The 22,601-nt window shown below is 31.3% G+C and overlaps 1 protein-coding gene across 4 annotated transcripts in view; it reads left to right on the top strand.

The window, feature by feature from the left end:
• The window catches only part of LOC129952461 (rap guanine nucleotide exchange factor 4), a 225,633-nt gene that overhangs the window by 69,394 nt on the left and 133,638 nt on the right, over window positions 1–22,601 (top strand). The window contains exon 1 of one of the 4 annotated variants that reach the window (XM_056065052.1): window positions 7,899–8,516. The exons of the other annotated variants lie outside the window; for them this stretch is intronic. The gene's annotated coding sequence lies outside the window, so the exon portion shown is untranslated. Of the gene's footprint in view, window positions 1–7,898; window positions 8,517–22,601 lie in introns of those variants that run through there. 4 annotated transcript variants of the gene reach the window in all.

The following is a 22,601-nucleotide window of genomic DNA, read 5'->3' on the forward strand; positions in this document are numbered from 1 at the left end:
CAATCGTTATTTAAATTTAAAAGACCTTCTTCGATTTCCGAAATATGGATCTCTAACTGTTCTATTTCAACCTTCCAGGCTGGCCAACACTAGATGTAAAGCGTTCAAGGTGCTTGCTATCTCTAAGCAGATCGCATATCAGCTCTATAATAGGTGTCATAACCGGACACTGTCTAATAGGAAAGTACGCCGCGAGACTAGGCGTATTCTCAAATGACTTTTGCAGAAGGTGTTTGGACGAGGAAGAGGAGGAAACGGTTCTTCATCTTCTCTGCACATGCCCTGCTTAAGCTCAAAAACGTAAGAATTACTCTAGAGAATTCTTCTTTAAAGATTTAACGATGAGTCTCTCACGTTTCGTAAGTGATTCAAACTGATTCCATTAAGCTTAGGAGGAAGCCTCAAGATTCATGTAGTATCACAATGGGCCATCAAACTGGCCTAAATGTGTCCTATTCCATCATGGACAGCCACTTTAACCTAACCTAACCTGATGTACCACAATGCTGTTTTGAAAATATTAATTTCCTCGATCTCGCCAATTGATACATTGCCGCACCGCTGTACTGGTTTAACGTCCAACCGTCAAATTTTTATAAACTCTGTCCGGTTGTGGAGCTCAGTCCGACGCGATTTTAAGGATATCAAGAATTACAAAAGCTCAATTGTACAATTGTAACCAGTCTTTTTTTTAACAAGATTTCGATTGCTCTACCATCTGTATTATTAACTTGTAACAAATTTATAAGATATTGTATTATAAAGTTATTAAGTATTAGCGAATAAATTAATAAATGCAATTAATGTATGGAAAAGGTAAACAAAATATATGCTGTCCAAAAATATCAACAATTGTTAGTTTTAAATATTGTCCATAATGACTAATGTAGAAAATATTAAATTAAGTGTGACTCACAATTCATACCGTCCATTATGGTTGAACCAGCCTCTTTTTGTTTATCCAAAAATAATATGCCGCCGATCTTCTTAAGGGTAAACAGTCAAAAGTTGTTCCCTTATGTCCATCAAAGTTGTGCTGGTGTAAGCAATTACATTCTGCTCCATGTCAATATACATCGAAACGAAATTAAATTTGACCTCTTTTCTCCGTATATTCAAAGGTTATACTATGCAATAATATGTACATAATGCTATGGTGGGTTAATTTGTTATTAAATATTTGATGTTTGTTCCAAAGGTCAACTTTATGGGTAAGAAGATCCCGGCCATAATATAAATCTGAACAAAATAGCTTGCAGGATGTTTACTAAATTAAAACAGAAGTCATGATTGTGACTATATATTTCTCGTATATATTTATCATTTTCAATTTCTGTTGGAAACTTCAGACATACTTTTCTACAAATGTATGAACATACTCAATTGAGAAGATATTCTGTGTTTAATACATTTGTTTATATGCTCAAGGATATTAAGACATATAAATTAAATTCCAAACAATTTCAAAAGTTATAAAATATTAGATTGGATTTCAAAGAAAAGTATGTTCCTTTATGTTTAATGTCTCTATCAAGAAGCTGATATTAGTGAATGTTATCGACAAAATGTAGCTTTATTGCCATTAGGTTTTAAAAATTAATTCTAATGAGCTCGAATAAATTCCAGCTAAGAAGGCTAATTTTCGGTCACTTTTTACAGCAGTGATTCCAGTAATAACGCACTGAATTTTCTTTTCCAAGGTTTCAATCGTCTCGGCCATATCTACAAAGACAAGCGTCTTCACATAGTCTAACATAAAAAAGTCCAGCGGCATACAATCGCACGATCTTGGAGGCACCAAAAATGTCCTTGATTGATTGCATGGCATGTGTTGCTGTTTTTTTTGAACCAACGGTCGTCAACTTCAACATACTCCAATTCAGGCACGAAAAAGTAATTTATCATGGCTCTTAGAGTCAAGTTCCTAGGCTCAAACCATTTTAATTGTTTAAAAGTACTTTGAAATGACGCTGTGATTAGACTTTCTGCTAAAAACAAACTACTATACTAATTTCTGAGCTATATAAAGAGAGGAAGTAGCATACCCTCTAACACTGATATGAACTTTTTAAAGGACTTTGAGAATATATGTAAAGTGATACTACTTATCTTTAAATAGGGCTCTTAAATTCTCTTTTTGATTTCCGCATTGTTTGAAATATGCATGCACATTTTACATACATATAAATACATACAAGGCTATATCCTATAAAAAAAACTTCATAATTGTACTTCAGCCGGTCAAGAAGGTGACACTTTATTTTTGGTGTAATTATATGCAACGCACTTCAAGGGGATGACGGAAATGTTGTATTTTACTTTCCAAACATGTTCATCAGAAGACTTTACACCAAGAACTTCCCCACAGTATTTTGGTATGGTACAAAGTCTCAAGAGTGCTTATTAACTTTTTAAGTGTATAATTATAAGGAAAGAACTGATTGGGCAGTTCTTAACAATTCAAAATTAGGCTATATTTCTTCACCAAAGGGAACACATTATATCTACACGCCTCAAGCACAAGACACATGTTATAGAAAAGGGGAAACCATATATACGTAGGTATGATATCTACCTAAAGATAAACTTTTAGCCCATATACATATTTTGTATACAAATTGTCAGACTAAAACTTTTATAATGTATTGCCTCATTTTGAGTGCATGAAGTACCCTACAGTGTCTTCCTTTGAGAATAAAAGGATGCTGTCTATTTCAAATATGAAAAAAATGAAAATATCTCACGTGTGGGACTGTTGTTCAGCAAGCCTTTTGTTTTCCTTAGGTAAATACTCACATAATATCTACCATATTTGTATGCCATCCTTTTAATTAACCTAATTTAAAATAATCCTTTGATGTTTTTGTCAAGAACTATTTATAAATGAAGCATTATTATATTCGTTTGAAAAAAAACAACACCACAAAATACTACTTAAATCCCTGTCAGTCTTAAAATATATTTCCATTATAACAACAACATCAATAAAAAAATCTCATACAAAAACCACATCACAATGACTTTAAACTCTTATTAATTTACGACGTCATTTATAAACACAGAAACGTGATATTTCTGCATTTTTCACTTTGAAGCTTCATTTAAAAATGAATGCATAAAAATCTTTCACGTGCCACAACATTGTATATATGGTTATGGTTATTCGGTCGATAGCACCCTATATCTTCCATATATTATAACACTTTCTCATTTTACCTTTTAATACAAAAAATAAATATCGAATTCTAAAAATAATATTCGACACAATTAGTTTTGATGAAAGAATTATTTGAACAAAAACGAAAATAGTTTCAACAACCCAAACCCAAACCCAACATCACCCTATATCTTATCATTCCCGTTTAAAATGTCATAACATCAAATAGAAACATTCCATCAGATTTAGATTGAAATGTGTGCCTCTTTAAGTGTACAAATCCCAAATCAAAATGTCACTTAAGGAATTTATTTTCGTCAGCAAATAAAATCCTACCGATTAAGGTGTGATTAGGGAGGATTAGAGAAAGAGAAGGTGAATTTCACAAAAAGTCAGTAATTTTTGTTATGTTTTTATTATATTTGTTTTTACAAACTAAAAGTGTTTGAATTATAAGATAAAATGATTAAATAATAATAAGCTAAGGTAAATGAGGTTAAAATTTGACTCACGCAGATAACAAATAGTGTCCAAATTTATAACCTGAGTTCTTGAGACGTTAAAGTTATATAGTAGTAGTTCTTTTTTTTTAATCTGTCAATTGCGAAATATATAATATAAAAAAAAGGCTAGGATGCCACCCACTTTGATAACTTCCCATCCTGCTGTCGATTTGTCTTGCATAAAAGTTTTTATGGTTGGGTTAAAAAAGTTGTTACTTGAATTATTCTTAAAAATTTTAAAATTACCAACAATATTTTTCATAAAAAGAAATAGCTTAGTTTGAAAATCTAATTTTGTTAAATAGATTTTTCGTCGAAAACAAACGTTTACCAATTTAGGTATCATTTCTTAAATTTTTACAAATTGGATGAATGAAATTAATTTGAGACATATCAAAAACCGAACATCAATTTTTACCAAATGTACTCTTTTTTTGTAGATTTTATTTTTTATGAAAAAACGAACCGTTGGATTTTTCTAAAAAAACTTTTGAAAATAGAAAACAATATTTTTAAAAGTAATTTAAAGCCAATATCTCAAGGTTTTGAAAAAAATACTTAAATCAAAAATGAATTCTATTTGTTTAATAGACAATTTTGACATTTTTCGACCTTTCAAAGTCCCTTGAATCAAAATAATATATTTTTAGAGAGATGTCTGTGTGTGCGTGTGTACATACGTTCGTGGTTTATATCTCAAGAACCAGTATCGACTTCAAATAAACTTTTTTATACAGATAAAAACACAGACAGATGCAATAGGATTCCCAAATAAATTATGTGAGTGTTTTTTTACCATAGAAATTAAAAAAAGGAACATTTTGGTTAATACAAAAAAAAACAACCTACAAAATTATTACTAAAGCTTGGTAAGAATTGATTTTTGACTCATATATCATTTTTAAAATTGAAAAAAATTGAGATCTTATTTATTTTATATTATAGAAAATATTGATTTTAATATTTAAAAATCAACAGACAGTTTTTTCATAAAAATTTAAATCGACATAAAGATACTACACAAAATTTGTAAAACTTGAAGTTCGATTCTCTATATCTCTTGCATATATCGACTTTGCATATATTGACTTTAAAATGATTTTATTCTGTGCTACATTTTTTAGAAAAATCCGATCTGTATTATTTAAGAAATACAAAATTTCAAGAAATGGTACTATTAATAAGAACGGTAAGAATGGTTTTTCAACTAAGAATGTGGTTTTAAAAAATATATTTTGAAATCAAACTATTTACAGAAAATATTGTTGGTAATTGTTAGTTAATTCTTTAGAAAAATTTTACTAACAACTTTTTTAAAAAGAGGCTGTCTGTCAATTTGACTTGCTCAAAAGGTTTGTAGTCTTTCGTATTTTGTTAAACAAGTTGTAAATTGAATTATTCTAAAAAATTTTAAAAGTAATAACAATATTTTGCATATGATGAAATAATTTGATTTCAAAATCTATTTTTGTTAACGAGATTTTTTAGTCGTTAAGCAATTTTTATCAATATAAGTAGCATTTATTACAAGTTTTTATTTCTTTTATAAACAAATACAAATTGGATGAATGAAATTAATTTCAAACCAGTAGTTCACGAGATATCGAGAACCGAACATCATTTTTACCAAATGTTCGTACTGTTTTTTTGTAGATTTATTTTTTTATGGAAAAAAAGACTGTTGGAAAATTCAAAATCCAAAAATTCACTGAATGTAGAAAAAAATATTTTTTGTAATATATTGAAAAGACATTAAAGTCGAAAATTAATTTATACGAACTTTTAGAAATGCTATATTTTAAATTTTTTGTTAAAAAATTTCAATTCGATTTTTCAAACAATTTTATAGAATGTTTTAAACAAAGTTTTGACGAGATATTAAAGTTGACAATTTATTTTTACCTACTTTTGTTAATTTTTTTTCAGGTTTTTAGTTTTTTGTAAAAAAAACTGTCAATCCGATTTTCAAAATGTTACTCCATTTTAAAAACAATATTTTTCAAAAAATAAAATTAGTTAAAAGCCAATGTCTTTAAGTTTTGAAAAGTTATTTGAGTCGAAAATCAATGTTTACCATTTTTTTTAAATTTTTTTTTTAAGTTTTTATATTTTGTAAGAAAACTGTCAGTTGGATTTTTTCTCAAAATCGTTGTGAATATTGAAAATAATATTTCTTATAACTTAAAATAAGTTTGAAACCATAATATCAAATTTTTGAAAAGAGATTGGTTTCGAAGTTCAATTTTTACCAACTTTGAGTAATGTTTTCTTTAGGTTTTTACCTTTTTTTAAAAAAAAAAACTGTCAATTCGATTTTTCTCAAAATTTGTCCGAATGTAAAAAACAATATTTCTTATAAGTTAAAATAAGTTTGAAACCATAATCTCAAATTTTTGTAAAAGATATTGGAGTCGAAGTTCAATTTTTACCAACTTTGAGTAATGTTTTCTTTAGGTTTGTATCTTTTATAAAAATTAGTTTTTTCTTAAAATTTCAGCAGATGTTAAAAACGTTTTTTTTTTTGTTGCACACAATTGTTTTGGAGATGAAATCATTTTTTATTCGTAAAATTTTCGCGGTGAAATATTTTGTTCAGTTTTTTTCGATTTATAAAAAAAATACAATATAGAATTTTATTCAAGTCTTTAGCGTCAATGGTTCGTGAGATATTTAGGTTAACGAAAATGTTCACCTTTTTTAAACTGCTATTGTAAAAAAACACGCAATATTCCCGAAAGTCCTTTCTCTTCTGATTTTTTAGACTACGAAAAAAAACTTCGCGAACATACGTACACACGCACGTACCGACATCTTTCTAAAAAACTTTTATTTTGACTCTAGGGATCAATTACAATAACTATCGATGGAAGTTAAAAACAGTTGACCTTTATTTGAGATTTTCAAGAAATTGTCATGCATTTTAAGATTGGAAAATCGTTTTAATTCTGTAACATTTACTTATATTTTTAGCCACTGACACACATAAACCCTTAAATATCTCGAAATGTATAAAAATCAACATAAATCACTTTTAATAAAAACAGCAAGCGAACAAATAATAATAACGCTGAAGAAATTCACCTTTTAGTATATTAGCATTCTGCGAGTATTGTATCCATAACAAAACACAGAGTTTGTTTACTTCCCATATCCGACTTTTCGTGCGTATCTTAACCCTAAATTGTTGTTTCCCCAGACTATAATGATAATCTTTAATCTAGCACACAGCATGCAGCAGATACAGATACATTGTAGTAGAAACTAGATACATCATCTTTCCCCTTGTTTTCTTTTTATTAGCGGCTATCTCTATGCTTCTAAGCATATCGGCGACCTAAACAGAACAAAATAAATTCATATCTCGCAGACATGCTTTATTATTATAGGATAGAGGTTTGGATTTTTAGATAGATAGAGCTCAAGAGCATAGAGGTGGAGGAGTTGATGTCTGTTGCTGCTCTGACTGCGAGTTTTATGTCGGTAGGTATAGATCTGTTGATTGTGGACGAGAGACGCTTGCATGAATTCTCAAATTGTATCTTTCAATTAATTCAATTTGAGAGCTCCAGCACGTCGGCTGTCGCTGTGGATTATCATATTTTTCTACCTTTTTCCTACAAACCATAAATACCCCAGGTACTCGAATATTTTCGTGTATATCGTGTCTCGTGCCATATTGTGCCCTTGCACTTACATAAAACCCAACATCGATTGTAAACTCGAAGATTTATCATCTTAATCGGTAGCGTGAAAATTGTTTTTTCGAACGGTTCGGTAGAACTCCGGATTGTTGTTTCAGACGCAAATTTTGTTGCTCGCTGAAACGCGATTCGCCAGTTTGTGTGCATATCGTAACTCTGTGTTGTTTGTTTGTTTTTGGATAAAGAATTTCCGGAAACTCGAGTGGAGTGGCGGTGCATCCTTAAGGATAAAAGTGTGGTGCACGAGTACGGTGTTGAGGAATTTTTGAGTGAGCATCTGGTACTCGTCCGAAATGGTTGAAAATATGTGTAGCCCACTTTAAGTTAACTTGTATTGATTGCATTTTGTTTGATTTTAATTACATCCTGTTTTTATTCTTTTGTTTTTGTTTATGAAAAGTGTTGCCACTTTATTTAAAAATCTCATTTTTGATACCCCTATTTGAATATATCTTAAAACCCATACAATTCATGATAAAATGAATTTTATGGCTTAGGAAGTAACTTAAACATAAAAAAAATTAAAAAATTATCGAAAACCTGATGAAAACAAAATTACTTCGTGTATCTTAGTAATCCTATTTTTAAATTCATTTTTTTTAACGGAAGCAGTTGATGTGGGAACACTGTTTAACCACAAACTAACATAAAACAGTCTTTCTTGAATCATGTTGTTTACCTTTCCCACTCACAATCCTAATCTTCAGTAAATTAATTTGTTCTTTTGTTAGAGTTTGAGTGTGGCGGCAACGCGGCGGCAGCGGCGGTATCATCGGTCGATTATGATCATATCCCGTTGTGTCAATTCATGATAACAGTGGGCGGGTGGTTTTTAATTTTGTAATTTGCATCTTTCTCTTGATATACGAGTGCGGTTTGTTTTAAAAAAATATATATACATTAACCTCAAATGAATACTTCTTGTAAGCGAATTAATTCAAAAGTTATGATTCACCATTATTATATAACTTCTGATACAAAAATAAAGATTTGGTATTATAAATCCGAATAAATAAATAATACTATACACAATAACCTGCTGTGATTGTTTACGGCTTATAACTCATCCAAAACACCTACAGAATATTTTTAGCGCCGCATTTCAAGCCATTGGCACCACTAGCTGTTTGATAAATTTGATTACAATTTGTACAGGTAAGTTTTAGTTTTTCCATTCTTAAGTTTTCCCCCATAATACCTTTTAAAGAGTTCTTCCGCTTAATTAAGATAATTTAAAATCCATTGAGCTTTAAATGGCAATTAATTATAGAGAACTAGTTATACAGCAATATTTATTTTATTAAGGCTTTTCAGTGGTTTATGTTCAATTAAAAAAATGTTTATAAATTATTTTTCTCTGCGTGTTTAAAATAAGTTGATGGTATATTGCAAACATTTTTAAATACAAGAATTAAGATAACGTAACTTTTTATGCTCACAGATGTTAAGGAAATTAAAGATTTTGATTGCTAAAAATGAAAACAGTTCAGAGAGTCAGGAAGTTTTTTATTTTGTTTTGAAATGAAAAAAAAATACTTTACTTCGTAAAAATAAGTTTATAATAAAAATAAACAAGGTCTATAATTATGTATCTTGAAGTTCTAGCATCATTATGATATTTTTTTTCCATAAAAACTTAAAATTAATGTTTTCAATATTTGAATATTTATAATTTTTGTTTATTTCCTTACAATTATAAATTATTGTATTAATGTTTATTTTATGGACTTGTAAAAAGAATTTAAGTTTATTAAGTTTTTAAATGTTTTCCGATAGGAAGTTTTATTTTGAATTTTTAAAAAGCTTTTGGTATTTAACGAGTAAAAAGTCGCAATTACTAAAATTTGAAACTAAACACCCTTAACTAACGCTTAAAGATTTATAAACTTACAAAAATGGAAAAAAAACAGTTAAATTGAATCACCTTCTTAGTTGGTGAAAAATTTGAGTTGTTTAAACAAGTAGTTGATGTGAAGAATCGAAGCAGTGTGATTTTTTAACATTCTTTTATTAAAGAATCTCTATTCGGTCTTTAAAGAAAGAGGCTAGAATGCGACCCACACTGGTAACTTCCCATGCGTCCCCGTCTGTCGAGTTTTCTAAAACTTATAAAATGTTAATAACAATATTTGGTGTCAGATACAAGTCAATATCTTTCCTTCTTTTCATAATACTTTAGTTGAAAATAGTTGCTTATCAGTTTTATGTTTTGTTTGTGTTTTGTACAAATTTACTAAAAGTAAGAAACAATTTTGATTTCATTATTTATTTTTGGTCTCGAAATTTTATAATGGAAAACCAATTTTTATCAATTTTAGCAGTATTGTTTTTATAAAATAATATCAATTGAATTTTTCGAAGAACAATAATCGGTCATTGGTTTTTATCGTTTTTGCGTACAAAAACTATAACTTTAATTATTCTAAAAATTTTACCCAATATTAAAAATAGTATTTTTATAAAATAAAACTAGTTTCGAAGAAATATTTTTAATTTTGTCACAATATTTGACTTGAAAATCCATCCTTAGCAACTCTTAGAAGTGTGTTTTTAGGTTTTTTTTTGTTAAAAAAACGTATTCTTCGATGTTTGCTTAAATTTCACCAGGTGTCTAAAACGCTACTTATTTGATGTCGATAACTTTACTGATTGTTCAGATAAGGACGACGAAAAATGGTAACCCGAACGTACGAAAGTGTGACAAATCGGATTGATTACATTACCGTCAAATGGGAAGTAAATAAGACATTCCATAAACGACATTAGTTCTTAGAGCTTTAAGTCTTCAAAACTTAATCAGCTATCATAAGCGACGTTATCGTCGTGTTCGTTGATAGCGTATTTGAACATGCTAAATATCCGGATTTTCATTATAAAATCACTACGTTACAGAATTATTGCATTTGGTGCTCCAAAAACACATCTTCACTTTTAACGTGTCACGTGTAATAGAAGAGCCTAGAGTAGATAAAGTTCTTAACTCTTAAGCGTTATTTTCTCAATTTTAGACCTGATTCATTATAAAAAATAGATAAAAGGTTTATACCTACACATTTCATAAATAAAGGGGCTAACCTTAAAAATATGCAATATTTCCTACACAATATTTATATTTCAATTTAATGCAATAATTTATAGCTCATAACGCATAAACGCATAAAGCCATAAATAAAAAAAAAGGTCTTGAAATATTGCTTATAAGAAAAGCATTAAGCTAAGGTATTGCCCTTTTGATACTCAATGTTTATTTTGTTCTTTCAGGAAGGATGGTTTTTATTATACGTACGTAGACGATTAAACATTTCAACATATGTCGAAAAAGGGTACTCTGAACTCTCTAAAAACTAAGTATTTCAAGAGAATAAAATAAAAAATAAAATAAATTATTACAATTTGGCATTCATTGCGAATGAACCAAAAAAATAAAAAATAACGACTAGAACTTGAAGTAGAAGAATGCACGTGTTGCTCTTAAAAAAACATTCCAAGCGTTCGCATCTCTTTATTCATGACAAATTTAAATGCCCCAATTGCTCTACCCATTTACTCAATTTAGCTTATTTCCATTTTCTATATCCACAAACATTTTCATATTATTTCCTCTTCGTTTTGTATTTTTGGCAAAACATAAAAGTTAAAATTAATTGCCATTCCTATAAATAATACGAAAAACTGTCTGCTTTTCCTTACGTTCACCTGTTAAACCTTCAAAAAAGGCACGAAGGTGTTATCCCATCCGAGACTCTGTATAAGTTCTATACCTACCTATTACCTACCTACCTATAAACGACGAACCACAAAATAATGCTTACCAAGAAATAGGTACTCAATTCAATATTCTTCTCCAATCCGCACCCATTGCTGACGACCGACGGAGAGGAGAAAGACGAAGAGCGCCAATACCGCACCATAACGTTGTCATAAAATTGAATTTTCTTCGCAGATTACCTTTTCACGTAGAAATGAAATTTCCCAGAGTCAGCTTAAACCTTAGAATTGAAGTACTTTCTACTTCCTTGACTCCCTTTTTGGCGCCAAATAAATTGGGGTATTTTTCTCTATACAGAGTGTTGACATTTTGGTATCCACCCAACTCCCACCCTTTCCTGCTCATATTTTTCACAGATGTAGGTTTTTGGATCATTGAAAAGTTGACAAAGGAAACAAACGCAAAAAAAAAATCGAGGACACAAATTGGAAACGAGTCCTTTACAGTGGCTGAAACCTTTTTTTTTGCTGGATATTCACACTTCGAACGCCCAAAACCAACCGACCCGATTCCTTTTTTGCATGTTGATGGATTTCAATTGAATATCAGAATTTGGAACTGGCTGATGAACAAATTCTTTCGTAGTATACTACACATCCTTATATACTCGTCGTGTTCTATATAAACGGCAATGTTGCTGTTGATGGCGATAGAGCTTGTTTGATACCAAAACCAATTCTTCAAGCGAGACAAAAAGAGTTCGTGAACGCGTTTGGCAGTGTCTTCTTCTACTTTTTCTTCTTCTCGTTGATCGTTCTTCTATGTCGTTAGAATGTGTCCTGAATAATAAACACATTTTTCTTTTGCCAACTCCTTTAAACGGAAATTCATGACAAACCGGAAACATTTAAGGATGTCCTGTTTGTTTTTTTTTTCTCGTTTTGTCTCGTTGTTATGTTGGGTGTATATGATGCCCTCCCTTTTTGTATATTCTCTGACAGGATTCTATGTACGTTAAATATTCGTATCTCTTCTGTTCGTATAAACATATTAGATTCAATGAAGTATACAACATTTATGTATTTGGGTTAGGCATACCCGAATCATATTCAAAGCACTAATGTTGTATCCAGATCTGAGTGTCCTTATCGAATCCTTAGGGTCATATAAAACGATATGTTTCCTGTCTAGAAAAAAGAAAGAAGAGAAGATGATTTCAAAAAAGTGTCTATCTTTCTGTTACAAATTACAAGAGTATCTTTTATTTCGATTTTTGGAAAATCAAGAGTGTGTGAAGATATAATGTTTAACAATAAAGTTGCAGGACGTGCGATAGCAAAGTTATAAGAAACAATATGAAAAACTATTCACGCATGTAAATGCGATATGAACGTGACTAATCTAAAAAGTAGTTCTGATTTTATATTTCAATATCTAAACAAACAGAAATTGTATGAATCAGCAAGAATTCAAGGAACGTCACGTTGCGGACCGTCGTCAGTCGTTGGAAAAGCCACAAAGAAAAGATTGTGGGTATTTAAATCACCGAATAGGGTGAGACCTCAGATACACTAGAGGGATTATGACTTACCCTTTGAAGGCCTAAATAGCGGAATATTCAATGGTTTGGTATAGTTCTACAGAATAGAGAATCCCTAAATTTAATAGCAGGTCCGAGTTCGAGTTTGAAATGTATGTGCATTTTCTGAACTTGGAATTGCTTGAATGCAGCAATGAAAACTGGCTTTTTCACTAGAAGGTTGTTCTTTAAAATAGTATTCAAACTTTGAAAACGTTTTTAAAAATCAATCGATATTGATGTAAACGGTTTTTCAATTGGCGCGGGTAAATTTGTTCGCCCGTGGCTGCCTTTTTGTTTTTGGTGGCATCTGTCAAATCGCTTGTGTATTATTCAGTTGTTGAGACGATCGGTTCAGTAAACAATCAACCGACACCCGTACGTTTAAGGAACGCAAGATGGGTAGAGAACATCGCCGCAGTCCGTAAGTGTACATCAGAACTCTAGGGAGCCGTGCACAAGAACTCTGCCTTTCGCAGACTTAAACTTGGCGCATTTAGCTCGGGACTTGGGACTATACCTGAACAAGGTCTTACTGACACAGGAGCTCAAAGTTCATGACCATAGACAACGCCGTTTGTTCGCTGATTGGAATTCGAATCGTTTGGAAGAGAAACAATTTTGGGCGAAAAATCATCTTTATTGACGAGGCGCATTTTTGGATGAATGTCTCTGTTAACAAGCAAAATTGCCTCATATGGGACACCTCAACCCACTGTAGGTTCACCAGGTGATAATGCATCTTCAAAAAGTTACCGTTTAGCGTGGATTTAAGGCCAGCGAGCGGCGGCGGCGGCGTGATTGGTCCGTACTTCTTCAAAAACGACGTTAGTGCTGCGGTCACCGTCAACAGCGAGCTCGAGTACGGCGGCGGCGCTTTGTACTACACAGCAAACGCCGCGATAGACATTTTGCAAAGTTGATGTGAATTGACCACCAAGGCCATGCGATTTGACCCCTAGACTTTTTGCTGTGGGGTTTCTTGAAGTCGCAGGATCTATGCGGAAGAGTCATTGAAAATTGGACCACTGCGATATGTGCCACCGTGACGGGCATTTGAATGATGTCATATTTCACACTGAATGGCATGCATGCGCCTTTAAAATGATTTTGTTAATACCCCACAAACAGCTTTTGTTATTCCATTTCAACATCTACCCACACTTATTTAAAAACCCTTTAGATTCCTAAAATTAAAAATTATTTAGTCAACTTAAAACAATTGACGCTCATGGAGGATGTTATTGTCAGTAGAGCGGACATTAACACTTCAGTTATACTGTTGATGCGTTTTCAGAATAACTTTATCAAATTGGCAACGCTTTCTGACGAACTATAATTCGTTAATTGAATGATTTATGCGTTCTTAATTAATTTTTTTTAACTGAAAGTGAGCCTGTAATTTAATCAAAACAAATCACTTTCTATCAAAAAAGACGTATGATTATCAGAATACGTATGTAATTATTTATTTATTTAAATATGCAAAAATAATGAGATTATGTTCATACAAATTATAATCCAATTGGATTTTTTCTGTAAACAATAAAATTTAAAAAAAAAGTATGAAACTAAGAAATTAAAATTACATAAAGTTAGTGCACTCAGTTTGTTAAATGATATATTAATAAAAAAATGTATTGCGGGGTATAGTTTACAACAACTTTTCAACTTGATATAGGAACTTATTGTAATCGGTGCGATTTTTCTAATAGAAAATTTCCTAGAATCTCAATGAAAGATTTTTAGACCAATTTTTTTGCTTGCGTGTTTACGTATGTTCTTACTTTCGTACGTCCGTATGTTTGCCAAGCTTTTTTGTCTTCAATATCCCAAGAATCAGTGAAGACATCGACTTCAAAGAAATGTTGTTATACAGATAATAATGCAGAAAGGGCTATAAAATCAAAAAAACTGACAAACAAAATCATTTTCACTTTGAATATTTTACGAAATTAAACGATTTTATCTCCAAAATAATTGTATGCAACGAAGAACAAAATGTTTGACATCTGGTAAAACTTTAAAAAAAAGTTGGTAAAAACTATATTCTACTCAAAAATGTAAGATATTGGCGCTAACTAACTTCACCTTAAAGAAAATATTATATGTTCGACATTCAGTAAAATTTGTATAGAAGTCTAACAGCTTTTTTCATAAAAATTAAGATGTAGCTACAACAAATAGTAAGCAAAATTTCTAAAAATTGATGTTCGATATCTCGTCAATAGATTCAAAATAATTCATTCTGTGCTAAATTTTCTTTTAGAAAAATCCAATTTCTTTACGTAAGAAATAAAAAATTGCTTCAAAAATTGGTAGAAATTGGTTTTCCACTAAAAATCTCGTTTTAAAAAATAAGAACAAAGAATAATAATTTAAAAAATTTTATTTGTAATATATTTTTCAAAATGTTAGCTAAATACATACTACCAACACTTCATATTAGACACTTTTAGGTAATTACAACACATTCCTGTATCCAGTCCTGAAAATGTAAAGCCTCATATATGTATGTACGAGTATATTGATACTGTTATGTTTGAATGTATGAATAGTATGAAGGAAAATAAATTAAGGTACCTACAGATGCAAAAATGGCCATCAAAGGAACATAGATACAAAATGAAATCTGAATATCTACCTATATTGTGAAACCTTGAGGAATAAACATTTCAGCTTTTTCCTTTATCATCATAAGTGACAAAATTTTTCCTCACACATTCATCATTTTACTGAACCAAACCTAGAAATTTTTATGGTTGAAAAGAATTTTGAAAAAGCAATTCGTCAAAAGTTTTTGTGAAGGTTCAAGCTAAATTACGATTTTCTGTCACCAAGAAACGGATGTGCTGTTGAAATTTTGTGTACTTTATTTTATGATTTATATTGTTCACTTTTTACATACATAGGTACTCACTCGTATACTTAGAATGAATACCTTAGAATTGAAAAGCAAATATTTGAATAGAGTAAAGCTACAAAATTCATATTTTGAATTTTAGTAGAAGCATTATTGCAGTTGTTGTCATTTTAAAAACTTTTTAAATTACTTGGAAAAAAGTTATAATAACTGTTGAATTCGGCTAGATTGTAGGTTTTCGCAACTATTTTGGTAGCAAAGAAAATTATTGAGGATTTAAAGTCCTCTTTCATTGGTTTCCAAGAATAGTTTCAGCATCTAAATGATTTATACTCGTAATGAATATTTATATGGATTTAATATTAAAAATACAAAACAATTTTGCTCTTTGCGGATATTTCAGTGGAAATTTTTTTGTATTTTAATTTATTTTAAAGTTTATAATCTCCACTATTGAAACCACCATAAACGAAATTTCTATTGGCTCTTATTCAGACATCAGATAAAAGTAAAAAGAGTAAAAAATTGAACATGCATGTGACATAAAAGAGGATTCCTGTTAAAAGATTCAAAATAGGTAAAGGATTAACATTTCCAGGAAATGTGTTTTCGAATTGCCTTAATAATTGATATTCCAATTTCAAATGTCATGTTGTCTGTGTTTTCTGTCTGAGAACTGATGATAACTTGCATCAGAGTTGAAATGATTAAAATACAGAAAATGGATTCGAATTTAATAAGAGCCAAAATGGAAGTAATGACGAATAAACAAGTAATTTTCTGTGGAGGAGTAAATGTAATTGATTAAGCATTTAATCTCAAATTGCTTCAGTCGTCGACGCATGGCTTTCCACAAAAAAAAGTCCAAAGGGGTCAAATTGAAATTCGAATTTGGTTTATTACACGTTTTGGGATGAAAGATTGGAACACGATCCTATTCTGAACAAGAGCTATAGTCCAAATTAATGTCTTCTATTTTAGTTGAAAAAAAGTATATTAATGACTATGTAACTCCCACTGTTTTCCAAAATTTTGTTTTCAGTCTCATTTGTGACGAAATATGGTCCTCTGATATCAATACTCTACAATCCACTGTCTTTTTTTATGGAAGAATTGCCTTCGTGAGGATCTTCCAATCCCCAAATGCGACAATTTTCTTTGCTAACTTAGTTGCCAAAGCGGAAATGCACATTTCTTACCCAAACCCAATTGAAGCCTTTAAGGGCCTTATTTCAAAACCATAAAGCTATAGCAAATAGTATAGTATTGCAATTTGAATTTTTTACTTTCTAAACAAATAAACCGTAGTACCTGTGGCATGATGGTTAGTGCGTTCAACTGTCATGTCAGAGGTCTTGGGTTCAATCCCTGCCTGAACCGTCTTAAGTTAATTTCACGGGTACTGCCTCTTGCGAGGAATTGACAATTCCTCCAAGAGTAATTCTTGTCATGAAAAGTGCTTTCTCAAAGCATTCGTTCGGATTCGGCTTAAAACTGTAGCTCCCCTTCATCCACTATTGGCAAACAGGAATGGTTGAGAGTTTTGTGTCACTAGGCCCTAGTTCTCACCGGATTTTTGCGTCACATAATTTATTTCTTAAGCAAATAATCCGAGATCTTTGAGGAGAATCCTTTTCAGACTAACGGATAGAAAATCGAGCTATTAAAATTGATGACGAGAGAAATTTAGGCAACTCAGCACTCGCTTTCGAAATAAGTTGTCAATATTTTTAAAAGTTCTTTAATCGTAAGAGAATCGTTTCCTTCCGTGGCGAAATGATACTGACTTTCTGTCATTATTTCTATGGGAAAAGAGCTGTCAGTTTGAAAATTATCTACGATTTAAAATCAAATCACTAGATGGCTTGTCCTTCAAATTTTGCATTCACCTTTGCACCAACTTATAATCAGTAAAAGAAGTACATATTCTTCAACCATGACACGCATAGCAACTCATTTACCCTTTTCTGTGCTACATTCTTACGAGTAAATCCATTTCATCAAATTTGCAAATCAAAATTTTTGTATATATGTACCTACAACTTTATACATTATCTAACTTAAAAGAAAAAATATTACAAATTTCTGATCAATTGAACATTATTCCTAATGAACAATTTGGGTTTAGAAAATTTCACAGTACTACTCACCAAATATTGCGAGTATGTCAGTATGTGAAAAAGAATCGTTTGCTTGGCAAATCAACTGGTCTCATTTTACTAGACATAGAAAAAGCTTTTGATACTGTGTGGCACGATGGAATGGTCCATAAACTAGTTTGCTTAGGCTTTCCAACTTATCTAATAAAAATTATTCAAAGTTTCCTGTCTGATAGGTGTTTTAGTGTTTATGTTAATAACTGTTCGTCAAATTGTTACCATGTTGAACATGGTGTTCCACAAGGATCTGTATTAGGGCCATTCCTTTACAACATCTATACGTCCGATATTCCCAAGCTTCCTGAATGTCAATTAGCTATTTTTGCTGATGATACTGGTATTTTTTCATCGCATGAATTTGGTCTCAATATAGAGACAAATTTAAACCATGCAATTGATCTTATAACTCAGTATTATTCTAAATGGAAAATAAAACTAAATGCTGATAAGGTACAAGCTATATTTAGTAGAAAAAGAAAGTCTTGTTTTCTTCCAAGCAACCAGATAAATGTTAACGGTGTCAACATAAACTGGGAAACGAGCGTAAGGTATCTAGGGGTTTGCTTAGACCAAAAACTTATTTACAGAGAACATATCGAAAAAACATTAAAAAAAGTTGGTATTGCGATAAAACTTCTATATCCCTTTATCAATAGAAAGTCAGGTCTTAGTAACGACAGTAAAATTATAATTTATAAAGTCGTTTTTCAGGCAATTCTCTTGTATGGTTGCCAGATATGGGGGAAGTGTGCAAAGTGTCATATACAAAAACTGCAGATATCTCAAAATAAATTGCTTAAAATGATGCTTAATCTTCCTTGTTATTATTCTACAGCCGACTTGCATGCAAGAGCAAATGTTGAAAAAATTTGTGATAGAATTGAAAAGCTGAATAATTCATTTGTATTAAAATGTGATTTTTCGGATAATCCATTGATCAACCAACTTATATCCTAACCACTTTTCTGCCAACTAATATAATTTTCTGTTAAAACTTGTTATTTTACTTATTGTTATGTTTCGATTCTTCTAGATATTTAAATTATGTTATTTATGTATTTACTTAAACACATTGTGATATTAAATTATGCTTTATAATTTACTTAATTGATTTAATGTTTATTTATTATATATTTACCTCTATGTGAGTTACATAATTATTTGTCTACTTGTTTTTAATGTATTACAATCAATTAATTAACATATTATGTATATTTATTTATTTATAAGTTTGTTTATTTATTTATCAATTTCTTTGTGCAGTAATAGTTAAATAACTATTAGTTTGATTGTTTGTTTTGTATTTACTAAATTATTTATTAAATAACTAATTTATTTATTATTTTTTTTTATTATTATTTATTTATTTATTTATTTATTTATTTAATTTATTTATTTATTTAATTTATTGCTTAATAATCAAATTGTTTATTTATTTATTAATACATTTAAAATTATAAAGTCAAATTAACGAATCGCGGATTCGTATATGAAAAAAAAGCGAACGCCAACCCCTGAGGGGCTGGCCCAACGGTTCGACTTACGGAATAAATAAACGGTTATTAAATTTGACAATATATTTATTTAACGACTAATCAGGTCCGGGCTCACAATTGAACTGCCTAACTTAAAACTAATTCCCTAAAATAACACCTAACGGCGTGCATCGATGATTGCTGCGTCAGCGACCTTGATACTCGTAGTGTCGGTGCATTCACCTCAATGCACCGTTGTCCAGAATATGATACCCACCAATCGTGGGAACTTATGAGAATATGCTGTTATGCTGAATTGGCAAATCATAGTCGCGCGTGTTGGCGCGAGGTGTTAACTCCTCCCCCTTTGAAAATCTACGTCCCGTAGATCAGTATTTTAAGATGAGATGTTAGGGGTAGGTAGCACCGGTGGTGGTAGGATTTGGATCTTTGGTAAGTCAATCTTCCTGTGCAGCTTGCGCCATATCATCCATACAACTATTGCCAATATCAGGAGGATCGTCACATCCGTAGCAGTATAGGTGTTTAGCCGATATGATAGGCCATTCAGGATCTTGATGTTCTTGATGCTCATGTCATGAAGGTATTCGATGTCCACTTTGTTCACTTTCAAGGATGTGTTGGTTAAAACTGGTGGAAGCGCTTGAAGCGATGTTGCCGTCAGGCTAACAAATGTTCTGTTATTTAGTCGAATTGATTCATTGTAGAGCTGGATCAAATATGTACCGGAGAGATCCTTTGATATGTTCTTGCTATATAATTTTCCTTGGAAGTTTGTGACAAATATCGTGTCTTCCTTGATCAGTTCCGTAATACTGGCTGTATTGGTACGAATTGCACAATTAGCGTGCCCTCCTTTAAGCAACCGAACTACGCATCCCTCTTCTTCCAATTTTTCTAAAGAGCTTTCATCACAAGTCGTCATGTTGCCCATACTAAGGCAGTTGGATATTATGCCATAGGTATCTTCATGGTTTGCTAGAATCTTAGAATAAGGTAGGTCGACTTGCTTTCCTCCCAGGATTGACGCTCTGGTCAATAACAAGTTGTACTCAGTCCTGCTGACTTTAGGCATAGATAGTACGTACAGTAGGATGGAATCGTTGGTATAGACTGATGGTTTACCAAATTGCAAAGCCTCCACAACGTTAGCATATGGTAAAGTTTCAACTTCGCTGATAAGCCTGTTGATCTCTTCATGGTCCAAGAGATTTGTATTTACGATTCCGCTTCTCGCCATCTGGCAGGCGCGAACAATTTCGTTTACATCTTCTTTCACCACTAATAATTCGTCCATAACGTTTTGCTCGTGGATAGCCCTATTAGACGATGACGTTTGGATTACGGTGCTGTTAATGACCTGGTTGATCCTTTGGGTGATATCCTTTGTTATCCTAAGGATCCTCTCGTTTATTTTGTATTGATGATTATTATTCTCGATTATGTTGTTCTCGTTTTTGAGCACTTCATCCCAATCTGCTGCGTCAGGGTTACCGGCCAACCATTTCCACGCAGAACCAATCCAATTAATCGACCTTTGCCTTCTATGCATTTTTCCTTTGAGCATATCGATTCGTTCGTGAAGCTGGGTAAGGTGATGGCGTGCCACGATTTTCTTTTCAGGTTGCTTGATTACAGCTTGGACAGCTAAAGTCATTTTGTTGAGCAGATCTTCAAATTCATCTAACCGGATCAAATGCACCAATTTGAAGTGTCCATCGATAATCCACCCTGGTCCTTCCTTTATTGTTACCATTGGGGACTGGTACTCGAAGATAGTGAAGCCTTGCACGGCCGTTAGGAATAATAAGCTATATTGTGTTTTAAATTTGTTACATTGGTTAAATATAAATAAATCAGTTAAATATAAACTTAATAAGGAAAAAAATAGGTCATGAAAAGTTTAAAAATATTAATAATGTAATATCGTTATTAAAATATCTAGAAAAAATGGAAAAATTAAAATTAATATTCTGAAAAAGAAATGGTTATTAATTATGTAATAATATAGATAATATAGTTTGGTTTTTGTTTAGGCATGGTGCCATTGACCTTTTTTTTTTTTTTTTTTTTTTTTTTTTTTTTTTTTTTTTTTTTATACATATATATTATAAAAAATTAAATTTTTATATATAAATAATTTTTTGCAATTTTTATGCAATTTTATGTATGCATGTATTTCATTAGTATGATGATTTTTGCCATACATTTAATAAATATACAATTTTTCTGCATTTTATTCATTTCATTATTCTATGCTTTGGCTTTGACATTAAGGTTTCGTTACCTATGTCATTTTATTAAATGTACTATTTTATACATTTTATGTATTTGTTTCATTACATTTTATCATTTTATGTCTTTTTACATTACATTGCAAGGGTACATTTTTTTTTTTTTTTTTTTTTTTTTTTTTTTTTCGATGTGTGCTTTCTTTGTGCGGGTGTGTGTTCTGTAGTTAAATATTCTTTAATTGGGATTTGTGAATTTTTCTACCTGTGTCTGTTATAATGGTTACCTTGTTATCTTTTGCTACCACTTCCTTCCGATACAGCGGCTTATGTTTGCCCTGAATCCTCTTGAAGGATGTGTAGACTACGTCACCTTTTTTGTATTTCTTCGGGATAGATTTCTTTTTATTATGCCATTGGTTTTTGGCCTTTTGATTTTTTTCTATCTTTTCCCTAAGTTCCTGATTTACTTTTATCCGATAATTTGACATCTTTTGATAATTTACTCTGGAACTTCTGTTAAAAAACATGTCAGATGGTTTTCTGCCAGTGACCGAGTGAATTGTATTGTTATATCGATCGACCGATATGTGTATCAGCTCCCTTAGCTTAAGTTCTTTATACTCGGCTCTCAAACATCGAAAAATTTCGAGAACTGTTGAATGAAATCTTTCAACTTGGCCGTTAACCTCGCTACGATTAACGGGTGTTTGGTACATCTTTATGTCGAGCATTTTGATAAAGTTAATTATTATGGGGCTGAGAAAACTTTTTTCATTGTCTGTAACTAATATCCTGGGGACTGTAAAATAGTGAAGTACTTTCATCACTTTGTCCCTTAGATATAGAGAGGACTTGTTCCTAATGTGGAATAATTTAGCAAACTTTGAAAACTTGTCGATACATGATATAAACTTTTCACCCTGGATTTCCATAATATCCATGTGCAATATCTCACAAGGATAAGAGGGAATAGGAGTAGGCTGAAACATAGGGGTCGCCGGATGTCGATCATACTTGTTTGTAAGGCAAATGTCACAGGACTTTACATAGCGTGTTATTAAGCTATTCATTTTCGGGAAGTAATATCTTTCAAGGAGTTGTTCCTTGTTCTCTCGAGCATTTCTATGAGCTCGCTTGTGTTCCTTACTAATGAGTTCCCACACTCGATTCTCGTCTGTGACATCTTCAACAATTCTTTGT

The sequence above is a fragment of the Eupeodes corollae genome, chromosome 3 (assembly GCF_945859685.1).
Source record: "Eupeodes corollae chromosome 3, idEupCoro1.1, whole genome shotgun sequence".
NCBI lineage: Eukaryota > Metazoa > Arthropoda > Insecta > Diptera > Syrphidae > Eupeodes > Eupeodes corollae.